Source organism: Bos grunniens, chromosome X, assembly GCF_055505025.1.
Source record: "Bos grunniens cultivar Pamir isolate PY7600 chromosome X, Bosgru_T2T1.0, whole genome shotgun sequence".
NCBI classification, from domain to species: Eukaryota; Metazoa; Chordata; class Mammalia; order Artiodactyla; family Bovidae; genus Bos; species Bos grunniens.
This window is the reverse complement of record NC_141194.1, coordinates 111,127,985-111,148,638: the sequence shown is the minus strand read 5'-3', so window position 1 is coordinate 111,148,638 and position 20,654 is coordinate 111,127,985. Positions and strand designations below refer to the sequence as shown.

The 20,654-nt window shown below is 47.0% G+C and overlaps 1 protein-coding gene across 11 annotated transcripts in view; it reads left to right on the top strand.

Annotated features, from left to right (window-relative positions):
* Window positions 1-20,654, top strand: part of MAMLD1 (mastermind like domain containing 1) — a 119,504-nt gene that overhangs the window by 2,487 nt on the left and 96,363 nt on the right. The gene's annotated exons all lie outside the window — the stretch shown is intronic.

Sequence of the window (20,654 nt, the reverse complement as noted above, 5' to 3'; positions counted from 1 at the left end):
GAGGCTCCCGCTCGGTCCCGGCGCACCCGGAGCCGCTCGCTGCCGGGAGGCCACTGGCGACGCTGCCTTCGCATCCCGGCTCCCAGAGCCTGGACCAGTCGGCAGTGGGCGCTGGGCGCAGGATTCACCCCCCACCCCCACCCGTAGCCAGTTTGCCGCCACCGAACGGGAGTGTGGAGTGTGCGCGCGCCGAGCCCGCCGCCTCTCGCTCCCTTCCCTGCCAAATTCTCCTCTGGAGAGCAGCCCCGAGCAGAGCTGGCGGCCGGAGGCAGCCCCGACTGGGCTCCTGCCCGGAGCTCCCGGCGCCCCCGCGACCCGAGCTCCCAGGCCTCGGAGCAGCGGCACAACCCAGCGCCAACAAGGGCGGGTGGGAAGCCCCCCGGAGCGCCGCCAAATACTTTTCACGGCCAGTTGGCTCGGTCAGGCTCCGTCCCGAGGCAGCGTGTCGGAAGCCTCTTGGAAAGCTGGCCGTACCGTCTGATTTTGATCCGTGATTAAATGCGGACTGAGCAGACACTAATAGGATTAGATTGCAGAAAACTGCCCTGAAGTCGTCGGAACCTGAGCAGACAGACGCACTTCGGGCCGGGGTTTCGCCCCGTCGTGCCCCTGCAGCCGGGTGCGGCCGTTTGGGGCGCCCCGATTGTAGGTGTGAGTGTGTACGCGGGCGGGAGCACAGGATGGCTCAGGGACGTGGAGAGAAGTGACTTCACTTGCTGGGGTGGCTTGTCGTTGTTCGGCAGCAGAAGGAATTCCCCCCAGGGCGCCGTCCCCACGGCGAACGTGCCATTTGCAGGTAGCCGACCAAGGCCAGCTCCGGCACTTTGTGAGGGCGAGCGAGCCGGTTGTACGAGAGGCTGCCTCGCTGGAACAAAGACGCAAACTCTCCCCAAGCCTGAGCAATTTCGAAAGAGTTAGCTGGGAAGAGGAGAGGGCCCGCGTCTCCCAGGGGAGAACCCGCGGGGCTCGCGCCGCCCAGCCTGGGTCCCGCGGCCGGGGCGATCCGGTTCCCAGGCTTCGGCGAGCCGGCAAGCAGCATCTCAACGGGGCAGCCCAGCCTTCCGCGAGCGCGGGCCCCCACCCGAGAGATCACGGACCGGGGGGTCGGCCGCGCTCCCGCTGGGGCTTCCTGGCCGCCACGGTCGCTTGGGGCTCCCGGAGGCCGTTCAGCTTCGTCCCTCACCCCGCCTCTTGTTGTCTTTATAGATTCCCCCCCCCCCCCCCGCCATCCCCGTCGCCGCCGCCGCCAATTCGCTTTATAAAAAGCCCCTTTGTTTCCCTGGAGGCTAGAGAGAGGGAAGGGGAAAGGGACGCAGAGGCAAGGGGCGGGGGCGGCTGCCTCCCAGTGGCTTCGAGTTGCTTGGGACAGGAGGGCAAGTGTAGGCGGTGGGGGAGGGCGCTGGGTCTCGAAGCCACTCGGCAGGAATCTCGGAAGGTGTGGGGAGCCCCTGGCTCCTGGCGCCGGCAGTGCGCCGGGCGGTCCGGCCGTGGACACCCGGGGCCCCCCGCCGCCAGGACGGCTGGGCGGGCGGCTAGGCTAGCGGACTGGCGCGGGGGCCAGAGGCGGCGCACGCTCCGCAGGATGGGCCGACGCCGCTCGCCGCTCGCCACTGCACTCCCCGGTCCCGGGCATAGGGGGCGCCCTTGCCTCGGTTTCGCTTTGCAGCCCGCGCCCCTCGCCGTTAGGACTCAGGGTGGCTATCGCACCTGCTGGTGGCTGAGATGACGGCTGAGACGATGGCGGCGACTCTGAGGCGTTCGCCACCCCGCGATTGCACCCCTCCCTCCTCCTGCGCCCTCCAGCCGCCCGCAGCCCCTAACACAGGGGTTCAAACGCTCCGCTGGGCCCCTTTGCATGGAGGGAGGGAGTCGGGACTGCCACCTCCCCTCCGAGATTCGTGCAGCCCGGGCCAGCAGTGGGGACAAGGGCGCACCTCTGGACTGTGAAGAGTCGGCCGCCTGAGTAGGGATCCAAGGCCCGGCGCTTGGGAGTGTTAAGAACCCACGGGTTCCCAGCATTAGTTGGAGTGAGGATTCAGCCGGCCCCTATCCCTGACACCTGCCCTGCCTCACCCCACCCCCAAACTTGCGGGAAGTCGATTTTGAGCTGAGGAATGTTAAACATACTGTTTAAGGTAACCTTTAGCCAGCCTGTCGGCCTGACTGGCCCCGACCCCGCCCCCCTGACGGGTCCGCGGGTCTATTTGTGAAGTTTGTTCAGAAAGGGAATACTGGCCATAAGAAAAATTGACAAATCAGGAGAAGTAGGTGGGGCCCGAACTCGACTGGTCGGTCTCCTGAGCAGATTCCTCCAGATCTCTTTTGCCCGCCTCCACCCCATCTTCCCGTTCAATGTCCTGGCCACGTAGTATGTGTGCCTTTTCACTGTCCTTCCCCTACTGCACTCTCTTCCGATCTCTGGAGGGTATTCGTAACTGTTGATCCGACATTTGTTCTCTGGTCTTTGGAATAGAAGGAGAAGCGTTAACTATCCCCAGCCTCGAAACATACACATCCCCATTGCATCTAAAAACCACAGGAAGTACTCAGAGGGTAAACACGGGGTCCACCTTCTCCTTTCCCTTTGTGCTTCCCTTCTGGAACAAGATCATTGGAAAATAAAGCTGCTGATGTGCGAGATGGAACATATGGTGCCTCCATAAGAGAGAAGCTGAAATGGCCTTGAACCTGCCGGACAGACCAGCTGTTTGCTGCCAGCCCGAGCAGCTAATCAGCGACTTCCCCTTAAAGTAACAGCCCTCTTTTCTCTCTGTGACCAATGTGCATATTAAATAGGATATTCTCCAGAGGAGAAACGTCATGGGCGCCTATATTGCTTTGTGCTTCTTTGTGTTAGTTCTGCAAAGATCGTCCCTGGCCCTGAGGGCCTTTGGCCTCGTCCCTGGCCCTCGGCCTCCTCCCACGCGTGCCTCCACTGCTTAAGCGTGTTACCTTCAGCACTGGTGTATGAATGTTGCTCAAAGTGGAACTTGGGAAGGAGGCGGGAGAAGGGAAAGAGAGCCAGGCTGAGAGATTCCAAGATGCCCAGAAGGAAATCTCTGTTTTGTTGGTACTGGCTTTAGAAAAACTAGCAATTCTCTCCCCACCTCTTAAAAATATCACAAAGAGCTGCAGCTTTTCCTTGTAAGATCTCCTTAGAAAGCATCATCTTGTGCCTGGGACCATTTTCAGTTTTCCTTCAGTACAATGTGTTTGAGAAAGGGGGGCGGGGAGAGAAAACAGTTTGGCATTGGAAACAGAAAGACTTGAGGAGATACGAGGAAATTCCATGTTAGGAAATCATTAGCAAAGGGTTACTTCTGTTTTCCTGCCACTGACGCTGACAGTGACACAGATGTGTGGGTTGAAATAGGAACGTCATTGAATTTTTAAACTCAACTAGGAAATAGCCTGTTGCTGGGGTGGGGGCGGGGGCCATGCACTCATTGCATCTTAAGGTAAGAGATTTACTGTGGTTGATTCTTTGCACTAAGGAAAGGGATTTTGTCAAGGTTGGCCAGCACATTTAATATCATTTTTTTTTTCCTTTTAAGCGGATCACCTAAAGGCTTAAAATACGCCTGTTAATAGATTCTCCCTAGGAAACTCAACTGCTGTTTAGGTTTTTGAAATGGGCAGAAACTGATCTTGGGCAAGTGGTCCTTCTGACAGCAGAACCACTTGCCTTCTTTAAAGGGGCTTCCTATCTGCCGTAAACTTTTTCCAAGATTCTGATTTTTCTTTTTCTGCAGTGATGCATTCGGGAGATCATTAGCCTAGGAGCTGGGAAACTTGTGTTCTAGAACAATCTCCCCACTAACTGGCACAGTGATCTTGGGCAAGTCCATCCTCCCTCCTTGCCCCCCTCCCCCCACCATGACCTTGGAGTCCAAGTGCCTTCCAGCTCTAACATTCTGTGATTTGTGAATGGAATAGTCATTTTCTGGCGAACTGAAATACTATTGGGGTGGGGCGGGGGCTAGATAGGTAAAGAAATGGAGCTGAGATTTTGAGGGGCATCAAGAAGAGGGAGGAAAAAAAAGGACAGAAGGTCAATCCAAACAACACAGAAGTGGAAAGTGTTCCCTCTCTGAGTCTTTCACCCATGTGAACTTCTAACCCAGACGCGTGGATGCTGGAGGCTGGAAAGCAACCTGCAGGGCTTCCTGTCTGGTACCCCTAATCTGGTGGTCTGAGGACCTGCTGACGGCCAGCCACCTCATCACTGGTTGGTTTCCAGATAACGGGACTCAAGCTCTTTGAAATTAGACTGGCATGTCTCCAAAGGACTCATCTAGTATAGAACAGATTTGGTGCTTTGCAGTTACTCAGTCAAGGTTTCAAGGACAAAAAGGCTTTCCTCCTCCACACATGTGCCCCACTGGAGTATGGGCTCTGAACTCACTGCTTCCTAGTCCAGCTGGATGTTTTTTAAAAAATCACATTTCCAACTTGGAGGACACAGCAGTCATGTAAGAATCTGCCACTAGCCTGCTTGATGTTAATATTGATTTTTTTTCTTTTTTTTTTACCAATCACATTATGAGGGAGGACCTTTTGTCCTCTGAGCTCTCTGGCAATTATTTTGCTGCCATAAATGTTGATACACATATAATGGATGTAACTGAAAAATCTCCTTATCCAAGCAGAAAAGGCTGAGTGTTTGTTGGAGCAGATAGAATGCTGAGAGCGTGAATAGACCGACCCAGATGTGGTTGGGGAGGGAGATAAATGATCAGGGAACAGGAGTCACTTACTATGGATCAGCACAATAAACCAATTCCCATCATACATCTCTCAGAACGCCAGCCACTGGGGTAACCTAGGCAGCAGCAGTCAACTGTACGGCAGGAAAGCAGCGTCACCAAGCTCAGTGTGAACAGTCTGATTTTGCAGACACTGAGTCCTGAACTGTCTTCCGGACTTTGAGGCGAGAAACTTCATTAATCTGTACGAACCTGACTGGGTTTTATGGCAGTGCTTATTACTTGTTTCTGTCATCACTGTGTCATAATTTCATCTGCAAGTGTCGCAGAGGAGGAACATCGGGCTCTGGTGAGCCCTTGGGCAGTTAGTGGGGGAGTTCCCTGAGGAGATGAGGGGCTTGGCTTGTTATACTATTTATCTGCCAGGATTTCAGTGCGTAGTCCCATGGGGTCCTGCTCGCAGGAGACCAGCCTGGCAGCTGAAGAACCAGGAGCATTTTCTGCAAGGGGAGGGGATAGGAAAAGAAAAAAACAGTTGGATTCCCTCCCTCTCCCACTCCATTGCTTTCTTCTTTCTCCCCATTCACAGAAGTGCCCCAATTTTATCTGACCTCTTCATAATTCCCAAAGCAATCAGATTTGTCACTGTGGGGTGAGGCATAGTGGAGGGCTTTGCTGACTGTGGGCTCCCCAGAGTGAAGCCTTCCAGGGACAGGGCTTAAGTCCTGCCCTGGCTGCCCTCTGACCCACACCATGCCCCTGGGCACACAGCCCAGCCCCAGCTTCGACGGGGCATCCCAACCACCTTCACCTCCCAGGGTGCCCTGCTGCTTGCTTTGCCCAGGAAGTAACCCATTAAGTGGGAAATGCTGCTTTCCTAAGACTGAGAATTGTTCCACAAGGCCCAGAGGAGGATGAGCTGAGCATGAGCTTCCACCCTGCGCTTCTTCCTCTCCTCCACCTGTGGGAGGATCTGGACTTGGTTTCTGCTGCTTCTAGAAGAGGCCCCTGAAGGCTGCAGGGCCTGAGCTATTGAATGACATCTGCCTTGGAAGGACCCGGTGACCCCGGCTTGTGCCTTCTTCCATCTCTGGAGAGGAAGTTTGGGCCTTTTTGAACTAAAGGCCTGATGACAGCTCTAAGTTGTTATCCTGAATGCTTCAGACGATCTCAAGTCCTCTGTCCAGCTGTCCCAAGCCCTCTTCCCCATCCTTAACAGTGCTTTTCCACTTTGCCAGTGTTTGAACCTGAACCCCCCACATCACACGAATGGCACAGGGGACAGGATCCAGCCTTGCCTTCCTTTTTGGAAACCCCCTGGCCAGGTGACCCCAGTTCCTGCAAAGAATTGGCACTGGTGAACTAATGCACCTGGACACTCAGATGCTTACAGAATGTTCAAGCTGGAAGAGGAAAGTCCCATGGGTGCTAAGCAGGCATTCCAAACTTGGTACTTACCTGAGAGTGGGAGACTAGACTTTTCCCTTAGGTCTCCCCTCATTGTGCCGCCTCAGGGAAGTCGGGCCTCCTCTCTGGGCCCCACTTCCTCTTCTATAAAGTCACAGGGCTTTTCTCTTCCAGCTGAAATCGGAGGTTGTAAGTGAAGGATCAGACAGGGCCAAGGCTGTGGTGCCTCCAAAAGGCGTGTGTCATATCTTGTTTTCAAGTTGCTGATGGAGTGTGGGGCCACCAGCCACTCGGAGGGCTTGGCTGGGTGGGCTTTGTTGGCAGTGGCAGGGGTTGTTTGGGTTTTGTTCTTAATGAGACCTCAGTGTGTAAGATCTGCCCCTGGAGGTTGCAACGCCGACTTTGGAATTTTAAGTGGGACAGTAGTTTCAGTGCGGTTGCCAACGTCACATGCTTTGTGTGTCTAATTCTGAAAGACTGGTGTGCTTTATGCTGGGTTTGGGGAGGAGGGCGTTTCTAAGCCGCTTGTCTGTCAAGGATTAATTTAACCTCTAATTACTACATTTTCTTCACAGTTTGCCACATGAACATGTTGTAACAAAAGCTCAAAGAAGTATGCCATTTCATCTTGCCACCACTCTCACATCCATGTGGAGGGATATGGAGTCAAATCGGACACACTTGGTGTTAAAATAATGGTGCTGACATTTGAATGAAAGTGAACAGTCTGGTTGTTTCTAGCGATCTGCCAGTGATGGGGTACAGAGAATTATAGTTATACGTTATGATATTATTGTAGTCCTCGCAGCCACAGCCCTCAAAAAGAGCCCTGAAAATATGGAGAGTGTCTCTGCACTAATCCCAGTGGGGCAGCCAGTGCTCCGACTTATGGCCTATGTGTTGCCTTTGGCACATTACTAATACCCTGCACAGGAGGGCAGCCTGGGAGCCCATCCTGTCTGCTAATAGGGCAGGTGGCAAGGTCTGGTTCTTCGGCAGAGGTGAGGCCATTATCAAATTGGAGCCTCCCAAGGGCCTGCTCCCAAGGCAGAACCCGTTCAGAGTGCAGTGACAGCGAAATTGCAGGATTAAGCTACAGGGATGCTCCAAGCAGGCGACTCTCCTTCCCTCTCCATTTGCCCCTCCCACTGGAGCAGCAGCCACCTGGCAGCCCTTCAGTTCTCTTTATCCCCAAACAGCAGCGGTGGCTAATACTCAGAGACCCCTTCCCCACCCCAGGGTGGCTGGGAAGTCTGGCTTCTCAGACAGGAGTCCTTCGCATCTGGACACATGAGCTAGTTGTGGGGCCTCGCCTCCCTGCCCGCCCGGGGAAGTCATGCAGAGCTGAACTTGTACACACACACACACACACACACACACACACACACACACTTGTCTCAGGAGCTGAGAAGCATGATCCCTGTTCATTTCCTCCCCAAAAGGGAAGGCCCTTTGCCTTTTAGAACATGCTTTGACCCAGAAGTCTAGAACTAGAAGCTAGCATTGCCTCTCTTAGTATCCTCAGTACGTCCTCTCTGGAAGGCAGCACCCAGACAGACAGAGCTAGGTCTGAAACCCTTGTTCCACCCGGGGCTGAGGACAGCCTTCCTGGCCTTTTCAGTTGTGCCTTTGGGTTGGCCCTTTGCAAAATTCTAAGCACACTAGTTTGGGTTCAGTCCCCCAACCTTTCCCTTCCTGCATCCTAGATCTGCCCACTCACCCTTACCTGAAAAGGCACCGTTCTCACCCTCTGTGCCTTCATTTGATTCTCTTGTGCGTGTGTGTAAATTGCTTCAGTCATGTCCAGTTCTTTGCGACTCTATAGACTGTAGCCCACCAGGCTTCTCTGTCCATGGGATTCTCCAGGCAAGAACACTGGAGTGGGGTGCCATTTCCTGCTCCAGGGGATCTTCCAGAGTCAGGGATCAAACCCATGTTTCCTTCAGCTCTTGCATTGCAGGTGATTTCTTGACCACTGAGCCCTGTGATTTCCTTACTAGGGAGAATCTGGAACCTCTTACTGGAATTATGGGATGTAAGGGTTGTCATTCCTTGGCGAGCATGTGCTCTTCAGGGTGCAGGTAGGAGGGGTTCAACAGTTGGAAAGACCCTTTTGGGGAACCCCTCCCCAGCCCCATGGCATCCTGCCCACATAAAGCTGTTTCTGTCCTTGAGATTGGAACATGGCCAGGACCACCTGGCTGCCAAGACTCTTCTGAGATTGATTTCATAGAAGCCAACCCTGGCTGGTCTCTTGATCCCCAGTTCAGTTCAGTTCAGTTCAATCATTCAGTTCTGTCCAACTCTTTGCCACCCCATGGACTGCAGCATGCCAGGCCTCCCTGTCCATCACCAACTCCTGGAGTTTACCCAAACTCATGTCCATTCAGTCAGTGATGCCATCCAACCATCTCATCCTCTGTTGTCCCCTTCTCCTGCCTTCAGTCTTTCCCAGCATCAGGGTGTTTTGAAATGAGTCAGCTCTTTGCATCAGGTGGCCAAAGTATTGGAGTTTCAGCTTTAGCATCAGTCCTTCCAATGAACACCCAGGACTGATCTCCTTTAGGATGGACTGGTTGGATCTCCTTGCAGTCCAAGGGACTCTCAAGAGTCTTCTCCAACACCACAGTTCAAAAGCATCAATTTTTCAGCGCTCAGCTTTCTTTACAGTCCAACTCTCACATCCATACATGACCACTGGAAAAACCATAGCCTTGACTGGACAGACCTTTGTTGGCAAAGTAATGTCTCTGCTCCTTAATATGCTGTCTAGGTTGGTCATAACTTTCCTTCCAAGGAGTAAGTATCTTTTAATTTCATGGCTGCTGTCAACATCTGCAGTGATTTTGAAACCCCCAAAAAATAAAGTCTGCCAGTGTTTCCACTGTTTCCCCATCTATTTGCCATGAAGTGATGGGACTTGATGCCATGACCTTAGTTTTCTGAATGTTGAGCTTTAAGCCAACTTTTCACTCTTCTTTTTCGCTTTCTTTAAGAGGCTCTTTAGTTCTTCTTCACTTTCTGCCATAAGGGTGGTGTCATCTGCATATGTGACATTATTGATATTTCTCCCGGCAATCTTGATTCTAGCTTGTGCTTCATCCAGCCCTGTGTTTCTCATGATGTACTCTGCATATAAGTTAAATAAGCAGGGTGACAATATACAGCCTTGACTTACTCCTTTTCCTATTTGTTGTTCCATGTCCAGTTCTAACTATTGCTTCCTGACCTGCATATAGGTTTCTCAAGAGGCAGGTCAGGTGGTCTGGTATTCCCATCTCTTGAAGAATTTTCCACAGTTTATTGTGATCCACACAGTCAAAGGCTTTGACATAGTCAATAAAGCAGAAATAGATGTTTTTCTGGAACTCTTTTATTTTTTCGATGATCCAGCGGATGTTGGCAATTTGATCTCTGGTTCCTCTGCCTTTTCTAAAACCAGCTTGAACATCTGGAAGTTCACGGTTCACGTATTGTTGAAGCCTGGCTTGGAGAATTTTGAGCATTACTTTACTAGCATGTGAGATGAGTGCAATTGTATGGTAGTTTGAGCATTCTTTGGCATTGCCTTTCTTTGGGATTGGAATGAAAACTGACCTTTTCCAGTCCTGTGGCCACTGCTGAGTTTTCCAAATTAGCTGGCATATTGAGTGCAGCACTTTCACAGCATCATCTTTCAGGATTTGAAATAGCTCAACTGGAATTCCATCACCTCCACTAGCTTTGTTTGTAGTGATGCTTCCTAAGGCCCACTTGACTTCACATTCCAGGATGTCTGGCTCTAGGTGAGTGATCATACCATCGTGATTATCTTGGTCATGAAGATCTTTTTTGTACAGTTCTTCTGTGTATTCTTGAGTCCCATTTCATACCTAAAATGATTCCTGTCTCTCTAGAGCAGGGTCAGCTCTTTGCCTTGTGTGGCTCATGGACTTCTTTGAGAATTATATGCAATGGTGTATCTAATTTCAGGGGCTTGTATACCTTTCTGGAAGCCCATTCATTGCTCCTTCATGGGTCCTTTGAGATGGGTTAAGAATGCTTCAATGTGGCACCATTGCCGGTTACCATTTGGATAGAAATGCTGCGATGTGGCAGAGAAGACAATAGCACCCCACTCCAGTACTCTTGCCTGGAAAATCCCATGGGTGGAGGAGCCTGGTAGGCTGCAGTCCATGAGGTCGAGAAGAGTCAGACATAACTGAGCGACTTCACTTTCACTTTTCACTTTCATGAATTGGAGAAGGAAATGGCAACCCACTCCAGTGTTCTTGCCTGGAGAATCCCAGGGACGGGGGAGCCTGGTGGGCTGTCGTCTATTGGGTCACATAGTCGGACACAACTGAAGTGACTTAGCAGCAGCAGCAGCAGCTGTGCTGTGGTGGGAAGAACAGTGAGTTTTGCCATTGGTGCCAGGTGTTGACCACCTGTGGGATTTGTTCAAGTTCATGAAGCTGCCCTAAGTGTCTTCATTTGTCAGATGGGTATATGAGAAGGCTGGCTTTACCTAGCTTAATGGTATGATGGCAGATTCCAGCAACATGGTGTTGGTAAGATAGTCTTACAAACAGCAGGTGTGGGCACGCTCTCAGGTTGCTGATTGGTTACTCTTCATTTTGCCTTCCCATTTGGCCCAAGAAATTAAAGAAAAGCAGGTCTCTTTTGACATGAGCGTCCTATCATCCTTTCCTTTGAGATCGTGTAATTTACACGCAGGCAAGTTAGCATAAAAGAGTCTGGCTTGGGAGGGATAGGGCACATGTGTCTTGGGATTTAGACAGTTCCCAACGCCATGCCTGGTTAAGGGTCCTGCTTGCCCAGCCCTCTTTGGCTCTGGAGTGGGGCCAGGGGGTGTGTCCCTGGCCCAGCGCCGTGGAGGATTCTCCACATCTGCCTGCCATGGAAATTAGCAGATGGGATCTGCGAAGGAGCTTGGGCTTTCCCTGTCCTTTATAAAGAGCAGTGCTGGTTGGCTTTGGACTGGATTGCAGACAAACTGAGGTGTCCCCACATCCTTTCTTTCTTTAGTTGAACCAGCCGATTCCCCAGGCTGGCTCAGTGGCGAGGATGATGAACATGGATGCTCAATACCGGCTCATCATGTGGTGTGGTAACCGCACCCCATCCTTTGCTGGAATGTCTCGGCCTTAGCTTCATTGTTTATCTGGAGGGGAGGAATTGTACAGGCCCCTGGAAAGCAGATAGCTGAGTGGTGAAAGATACTGAAAGTGTTAGTTGTTCAATCGTGTCTCTTTGGAACCCTATGGACTATAACCCACCACATTCCTCTGTCCATAGGATTCTCCAGGCAAGAATACTGGAGTGGGTAGCCATTCCCTTCTCCAGGGGATCTTCCTGACCCAGGGATTGAACCCAGGTCTCCTGCATTACAGGCAGATTCTTTACCAACTGAGCCACTAGAGAAGCAGATGCCACCTGGTAATTTCAGACATCATCACATCATCAACTGAAACAGCAGTGCTTCTTCAATCAGAAAGTATGGCAGTTTGTGTTTGGCCTTTGGCAGATTCCCTGTTTGCAACCAAATTTCTGAGTCTAGTTCCACAGTGGGAAGAATATTCACCTAGGGGTTGGCCAACTTGTGCTCCAAGTCCACTAGGAGCCTCAGTTTCCCAATCTGTACAGTGAAGGGATTGACAAGGGGAATCTGAATGCTCTGCCCCCCTCTGCCATTTCATGCTTCTCTGAATTGCCAGGCTTCCCTGGTGGCTCAGTAAAAGAATCTGCCTGCAGCGCAGGAGACCCGGGTTCAATCCTTAGGTCAGAAAATCCCCTGGAGAAGGGAATGGCTACCCACTCTAGTATTCTTGCCTAGAGAATCCCCACGGACAGAGGAGCCTGGTGAGCTATAGACCATGGGGGTCACAAAAAGTCGGACATGACTGAGAAACTAACACTTTAATTACAATATTTGAAAAGCAGAAATCATAATTTGTTTTTGAAACGACCTGAGGATTGAAAGCGTGGGGGTTTCATTTTAGTTTGGTAGGTGGAGACTGTGACTCTTAGCAAAAGTTTGGGTAAAAACAAAAAGTGGATATGGATTTATGTAGGGCCAAAGAATGGGCTTCCCTAACAGCTCATTTGGTAAAGAATCTGCCTGCAATACAGGAGACCCCGGTTCGATTCCTGGGTTGGGAAGATCCCCTGGAAAAGGGATAGGCTACCCACTCCAGTATTTTGGGGCTTCCCTTCTGGCTCAGCTGGTAAGGAAACAGCCTGCAATACGTGAGAACTGGGTTCAATCCCTGGGTTGGGAAGATCCTCTGGAGAAGGGAAAGGCTACCCTCTCCAATATTCTGGCCTGGAGAAAGAGTGGGACACGACTGAGTGGCTTTCACTTCCAAAGAATGGGGAAAGCATGAATTCCCTTAGAGACCCCTGCTTTTACACATGAGGATGCTGGGGCCGGATCACCCAGCAAGCCACCAGGAGCTGAGCTGATCCTGGACTCAAGTATTCCTGCTCTCAGCCCACTTGGGGGCTCTTTGTCCCACCCCATAGGTCATAGACCCTTACAGAAGAAGCACCCAGGCTTCCAGCTGGGGTGGGCCTGTAGTCAGTAGAATAGAGGACTGAGAGATTTTCATTTCTAGCCATCAAATAGTAGCTTATCAAAAAGGGATTTTTGTCCCCATCTCTGTCCCCAGCATCTGAGTTTTTCGCAGCTAAATACTTTTGATGGCCTAATTTTAAATAAATCAGATTTTTTTAAATAACAGGGGGGTGTGGTCCTTAGGACCTTATTATTTTAAATGATTTTAATTTAAACATGTAAGATGCTTTGGGTTTGACTTCATATTTGCTAATTTTCATTATGAGAAAAAAAAAAGAACCCAGCCCCCAGCCCCGCCCCACCCCTGATTTTTGCAGTGACTAACAGTTTGTCTTGTCTAAGAGAAGATTTTGCACCACTGTTTGCACCCATAGTACTTACCAGGTTTGCTTGTTTGTTAGTTTTCTAACCATATAAATGTATTGGCCACCTGTAGTTCATGGGGTTCTTACAAACTCTACCCAGCTTGTCCCCACAGGGCCAGCAGTTCTAGGACTGTTTCTCTTGCTTCCGGCCCAACCAACCACCTCTTCTCTGGGCCTGGCCACCACCTCCTCTGGCCTGGGACAGGACTACTATGGGGATGTAGAGTTGGAGAGATCCTGGTCTGAGAGGGAGGCAGCCTGGATGCCCGGCTCAGCTCTGCTCCCTCACTGTGTGGCCTTGGATAAGTCCCTTCCCCTCTCTGGGCCCTGTAGGTCCCTTGACTACAGTGAGGGGCTGGCCTAGAGGGATGGTGGGCTCTCTGAGATTTTTCTTTTTATTGGTTTGGATTGTTCTATTTGGAGAATGTGATTTGACCAGTGGATTATATGACCTTTTAATCTTTTCTAGTGGTTAACTTCAGTAATTGTCTGAAAGAGGAAGGGGGACATCAAGTCCAAAAAAAGGATGAAAATCGCTCTAGCACTTTTAAGTATATGTGCTTCTCTGCCCACATAGTTCCTGAAGGCTGTCTGCCTTTTGGAAAAATGTATCTATTCCCTCCTCCTCACACAGATTTGAGAGCATTGGCCTTGAAATCAAAGCAGAAAGGGAGGTGGGAAAAGAGGGCAGTGCCTAGGATCCTTCTTTCTCCTGTGGACCCTCTCGGGGTTGAGGAAAGGGATAGCAGGCTGCCTCTCTTTTCCCTCTTGAACAGAAGGAAAGGTGGGGTCAGGATGAAACTGGAACTTGGATGCTGGTCAGTTCAGGAACTGTTCAGGAATCATTTTGAAAAGCTGATTGAGCAAAGATTTTGTGTGTATGTGTCTATTTTGTGCCAGGCACTGTTGGAAAATGGATGGGTGGGGATGAATGAATGGGTGGAGAAATGGATGGAAGGTAGAATAAGCAGATACATGAGAGTTAAGATGTAAAAGGCTACTAAATACCCACAGTGAAAGAACTTATGCCAATTAATGATGTGTCAGTACTCTTGCCTGGCAAATCCCATGGACAGAGGAGCCTGGTGGGCTGCAGTCCATGGGGTCGCTAGGAGTCAGATACGACTGAACGACTTCACTTTCACTCTTCACTTTCATGCATTGGAGAAGGAAATGGCAGCCCACTCCAGTGTTCTTGCCTGGAGAATCCCAGGGACAGAGGAGCCTGGTGGGCTGCCGTCTATGGGGTCGTACAGGGTCGGACACGACTGAAGTGACTTAGCAGCAGCAGGAGCAGGGATATAAGAGTGACCAAAACAGAAAAAACCCTCATGGACGATACTCTAGTGGGGGAGACAAGTAACAGCAAGATTAATATGTAAAAACTATAATATGTTTGAAGTGATGTATCTTGAAGCAAAATGAGTCAGGGAAGGGAGTTGGGGGATGTTGGGCAAGGGTGCACTTTTGTTTTCTCTTTAGTAGGTACTTTATTTTTATTAAGTACAGTTGATTTATAATGCTGTGTTAGTTTCTGGTGTATAGCAACTGTTCTTTTCAGATTCCTTTCCATTGTAGTTTATTACATGATACTGAATATAGTTCCCTGTGCTATACAGTAGGACCTTGTTGTTTGTCTATTCTGTATATATTTGTTTGTATCTGCTAATCCCATACTCCTAGTTTATCCCTCTCAGACGCTTTTCCCCTTTGGTAACCATAAGATTGTTTCTGTGTCTGTGGGTCTCTTGCTGCTTTCCAAAGTTCATCTGTATCATTTTCCTAGATTTCACATATGTGATATCATACGATATTTGTCTTTCTCTGTCTGACTTCACTTAGTATGATAATCTCTAGGTCCATCCATGTTGCTGCAAATACCAATATTTCATTATTTCTTAAATGGCTGAGTAGTATTCCTTTGTGTATATACACTGCATCTGCTTTGTGTGTATACACTACATCATTCATCCGTAGATAGACACTTAGCTTGTTTCCATGTCTTGGGTATTATAAATAGTGTTGCTGTGAACATTGGAGTGCATGTATCTTTTCAAATTAAAGTTTTCATCTTTTCCAGATATATACCTAGGAGTGATATTGCTGGATCATATGGCAACTCTATTTTTAGTTTTTTAATGAACCTCCATACTTCTCCACAGTGGCTGCACCAATTTACATTCCCACCAACAGTGTAGGAGGGTTCCCTTTTCTCCACACCCTCTCCAGCATTTATTATTTGTAAACTTTTGACAATGACCATTCTAGCCAGTGTGAGGTTATACCTCATTGTAGTTTTGATTTGCATTTATATAATACTTAGTGATACTGAGCATCTTTTCATGTGCTTGTTTGCCACTGATATGTCTTCTTTGGAGAAATGTCTTCCCATTTTTTATTGAGTTTTTTTTTAATTTTTTTGATATTGAGCTATATGAGCTGTTTGGATATTTTGGACATTAATCCCTTTTTGGTCACATTGCTTGAAAATATTTTCTCTGATTCCAATTTTGTTTGTAGTTTCCTTTGCCATGCAAAAGCGTTTAAGTTTAATTAGGTCCCATTTGTATTTTTGCTTTTACTTCCATTACTGTAGGAGACAGATCCAAAAAAATATTGCTGTGATTTATGTCAAACAGTATTCTGCCTATGTTCCCTTCTAAGAGTTTTATGGTGTCATGTCATTTTGAGTTTGTTTCTGTGCATGGTATGAGGGTATGTTCTAACTTCATTAGTTTACATGTGGCTGTCCTGCTTTCCCAACACCACTTGCTGAAGAGACTGTCTTTTCTCCATTGTATATTCTTGTTTGCTTTTTCAAGATTAATTTACCATGGGTGTGTGGGTTTATTTCTGGGCTCCAGTCTGTTCCATTGATGTTTGTTTTTGTGCCAATACCACACTGTTTTGATTACTGTAGCTTTGTAGTATTGTCTGAAGTCTGGGAGGTTTTGTTCTTTTTCTTTATTTGGCAATTCTGGGTCTTTTTCAGTTCCATAGAAATTTTAAGATTATTTGTTCCAGTTCTGTGAGAAAGCTCATGGTTAATTTGATAGGGATTGTATTAACTCTGTAGACTGCTTTCAATAGTATGGCCAGTTTAACAATAGTAATTATTTCCAGTCCAAAAGCATAGGATATATTTCCACTTCTTTGAATCATTTTCAGTTTCATTTATCAATGTTCTGTAGTTCTCAGTGTATGAGTCTTTTACGTCAAGGATACACTTTTAAATATGGTGGACAGGAAGGACCTTGCTGAGAAGGTAAGATTTGAGCAAAAACTTGCAAAACTATTGATCAACTAGGCCAGTTCTGCCTACAAGAAATATAATGCAAGTCATAAACACGAGCCATGCATACAGATTAACATTTTTCTAGTGGCCACATTAAAAAAGTAAAAAAGAAACAGATGAAACTAATTTGAAAAATATATTTTATTTAACCTAATCTATCTAAACTTATGGCGGTTTCCTGCATGGCTCAGTGGCAAAGAATTCACCTGCAATATGGGAGACACAGGTTTGATCCCTGATTTGGGAAGATCCCCTTGAGAAGGAAATGGCAACCCACTCTAGTATTCTTGCCTGGAGAATCCTGTGGACAGAAGAGCCTGGTGGACTACAGTCCATGGGGTCACAAAGAGTTGAACACGACTGAGCAACTAAACAACAATGACAATTCTAAAATTATGATTTCAGCATATAATCAGTATAAAACTTATTGAGATATTGTACACAGTTTTTAGATTATGATTCTATGTCTTCGCATTGCAGTGTATAGTTTACATTTATAGTGCATCTCAATTCAGACTAACCACATTGCAACTGCTCAGTAGCCACATGTGGTTAGTGGCTACCATATTGGAAAACACAACTAGACTATTCAAGTTAAATGTTCTCCTTTTAGCAGGTCACTGATGAACTGTACTTTATAAAATGCTTTCTTTGTTCTCTGGGCTGAAATTATTTATAATAACTAATACTGCTAATAATCACTAATTGATATAATTTTTTCAGCAAGAGTATTTAGTAGCCTTTTATATCTAAACTCTTATATCTACTCTCCATCCATCCATCCATCCACCCACCCATCCATCCATTCTGCCAATTGGCTCTACCTGAAAGGAGCCCTCCTATTCTGTTTTTCTGTCTTGTGGGCCAGGTTCTGAGTGCGGACCTAGAAGGAGTTCAGCAGACCACCTGGTGTCTGCCATGCTGAGCCAGGTTTGAGGGGCGTTTGCAACAGGTTGTTTGTTGAGAAGAAGGCTCCGTTTTTTTTTTTTTTCTTTTGGTTTTGTTTTGAAATTTATCAAAACAATAGTTAGTATTCTCCAAATGTGTGTGCCTGTGACACCTGTCCCATTGCCTCTTATAAACCCATGTATAAACTGTGAATACTTTCTAACAGTTGGCCCTCAGGCTTCTATCTACACCTGCTCTCCACTGGGTTAACTGATCACTTCTAAGCTTTCTAAATTTAATTTTTAGCTTGACATGAATTCAGATTTCAAGCCAAGTTGTCAGGAAAATACAAATAATTTCTGCATACCTTCTCAATTCCACAAATACTAGCATTTTACCACATTTATTTGGTTTTATCTACTCCCCCCTCTACACATGCACACAAACACATTTCTTTTTCTAAACTGGGTGAAAATAAATTGCAGACACAATGTGCTTTTATCTCAAAATACTTGAATGTGTATTGCCTAAGAATAAAGACATTCTCTAGCGTAAGAATAAAATGTTGATCAAAATCAGGAAGCTAATATTGTGTTGTTCAGTTGCTCAGTCATGTCTGACTCTATGACCCCATAGACAGCAGCATGCTAGGCCTCCCTGTCCTTCATCTGCCCGGAGCTTGCTCAAACTCATATCCATTGAACCTGTGATCCCATTCAACCATCTCATCCTTTGTCGTCCCCTTCTCCTCCTGCCTTCAGTCTCTCCCAGCATCAGGGTCTTTTCCAGTCAGTCCATTCTTCGCATCAGGTAGCCAAAGTATTGGAGCTTCAGCTTCAGCATCTTCAGCAATGAATATTCAGGGCTGATTTCCTTTAGGATTGACTGGTTTGATCTCCTTGTGGTCCAAGGGACTCTCAAGAGTTTTCTCCAGCACCACAGTTTGAAAGCATCAGTTCTTTGGCACTCAGCCTTCTTTATGGTACAACTCTCACCTCTGTACATGACTACTGGAAAAACCATAGTTGGGCTATATGGACATTTGTCGGCAAAGTGATGTCTCTGCTTTCTCAGTTCAAAGTGTGACATATAAATCAAGATTCATCTTTTTTTTTTTTTTGGCGTATAAATGGCCAATTGCTCCAGCACCATTTGTTGAGAAGCTTGTCCCTCTATTGAGTTGCTTTTGCATCTTTGTCAGAAATTAATGGAGCACACTTATGTGGGTCTATTTCTGCTCCATTGATCTGTGTGTCTATTCTTCTGCCAATTCCACACAGTCCTGATTAATGTTTTTTATATAATAAATGTTGATACCAGGTACAGTGAAAACTCAGCAGTGGCCACAGGACTGGAAAAGGTCAGTTTTCATTCCAATCCCAAAGAAAAGCAATGCCAAAGAATGTTCAAATTACCGTACAATTGCACTCATTTCACATGCCAGCAAGATTATACTCGAAATCCTTCAAGCTAGGCTTAAGCAATATGCAAACTCAGAACTTCCAGATGTACAAGCTGGATTTAGAAAAGGCAGAGGAACCAACCTATACTGGGTCATAGAAAAAAACAAGGGAATTCCAGAAAAACATACATTTCTGTTTCACTGGGTATGCTAAAGCCTTTGACTGTATGGATCACAACAAACTGGAATATTCTTAATGAGATGGGAATACCAGACCACATTACCTGCCTCCTGAGAAACCTGTATGCAGGACAAGAAGCAATAGTTAGAATCGGACATGGAACAACAGACTGGTTCAAAATTGGAAAAGGAGTATGTCAAGGCTGCATATTGTCACCCTTTTTATTTAACTTAGATGCAGAGTACATCATGGGAAATGCCAGGCTGGATGAATCAAGCTGGTATCAAGACTGCCAGGAGAAATATTAATAAACTCAAGACATGCAGATGATACCACTTTAATGGCCGAAAATGAAGAGGAACTAAAGAGCCTCTTGATGAAAGTGAAAGAGGAGAGTGAAAAAAAACTGACTTAAAACTCAACACTCAGAAAATGAACATCATGGCATCCAGTCATATCACTTCATGGCAAAATATATGGGGAAAATGTGGAAACAGTGTCAGATTTCATTTTCTTGGTCTCCAAAATCAATGCAGACAGTGACTGCAGCCACAAAATTAAGACACTTGTTCCTTGGGAAAATAGCTATGACAAACATAGTGTATTAAAAAGCAGAGACATCACTTCACTGACAAAGTTTCATATAGTCAAAGCTATGGTTTTTCCAGTAGTCATGTATGAATGTGAGAGTTGGACTATAAAGAAAGCTGAGCACTGAAGAATTGATGCTTTTGAACTGTGGTGTTGGAGAAGACTCTTGAGAGTCCCTTGGACTGCAAGGAGACCAAACCAGTCAATCCTAAAGGAAATCAGTCCTGAATATTCATTGGAAGGACTGATGCTGAAGCTGAAGCTCCAATACTTTTGCCACCTGGTGCAAAGAATAGACTTATTGGAAAAGACCCTGATGCTGGGAAAGATTGAAGGCAGGAGGAGAAGGGGACGACATAGGATGAGATGACTGTATGGCATCACTGACTCAATGGACGTGAGTTTGAGCAAACTCTGGGAGTTGGTGAAGGACAGGGAAGCCTGGCGTGCTGCAGTCCATGGGGTCACAAAGAGTTGGACACGACTTAGTGACTGAACAACAACAGTGCCTTCTCCTATTATATATTCTTGTCTTTCAAAATCATTTTATTCTAGGACCTGAACCTTTCCATACATATTTTAGAATAAGCTTGTCTTGGCTACAAAAAAAAATCTTGCTGAGATTTTGATGGGAATTGCATTAAAATCACAGATCAATTTGAGGACAATTAAAATATTTACTATGTTGAGTCTAATCAATAAACACAGTGTCCCTCTTTTGTTTCAATCTTTCTTTTATAAGCAGTTTGTAATATTCTCAATACAGATTATATGCACATTTTCTTAGATTTACTTCACATTTTCTTTAGATCAATTGTAAATAGTATTGTGTTTTTTGAACACAGATTTATTGATATAGTTCACATACCATAAAATTCATTTAAAGTGTTAATTCAGGGCTTTGTAGTATATTCACAGAGTCATGCAGCCATCACCACCACCTAATTTTGGAACATTTTTGTTACCCCAAAAGGAAATCACATCACCAGTAGCAGCCATTCCCCATTCCTCCTCACCTTCCGCCCCTAGCAGCCAGTAGTCTGTTTCAGGTATCTACGGACCTGCCTGTTCTGTACATTCTTATAATTTGAGCCATACCTAGGCAGCCTTTTGTGACTGAACTTCTTTGCTTTACTATAGTATTTTCAAGTTTCATCCATGTTTTACTACTTCATTCCTTTTTATTGCCAAATAATATTCCACCAGCTGATTGAAATATGGGTTGTTGCCACTTTTTGACTA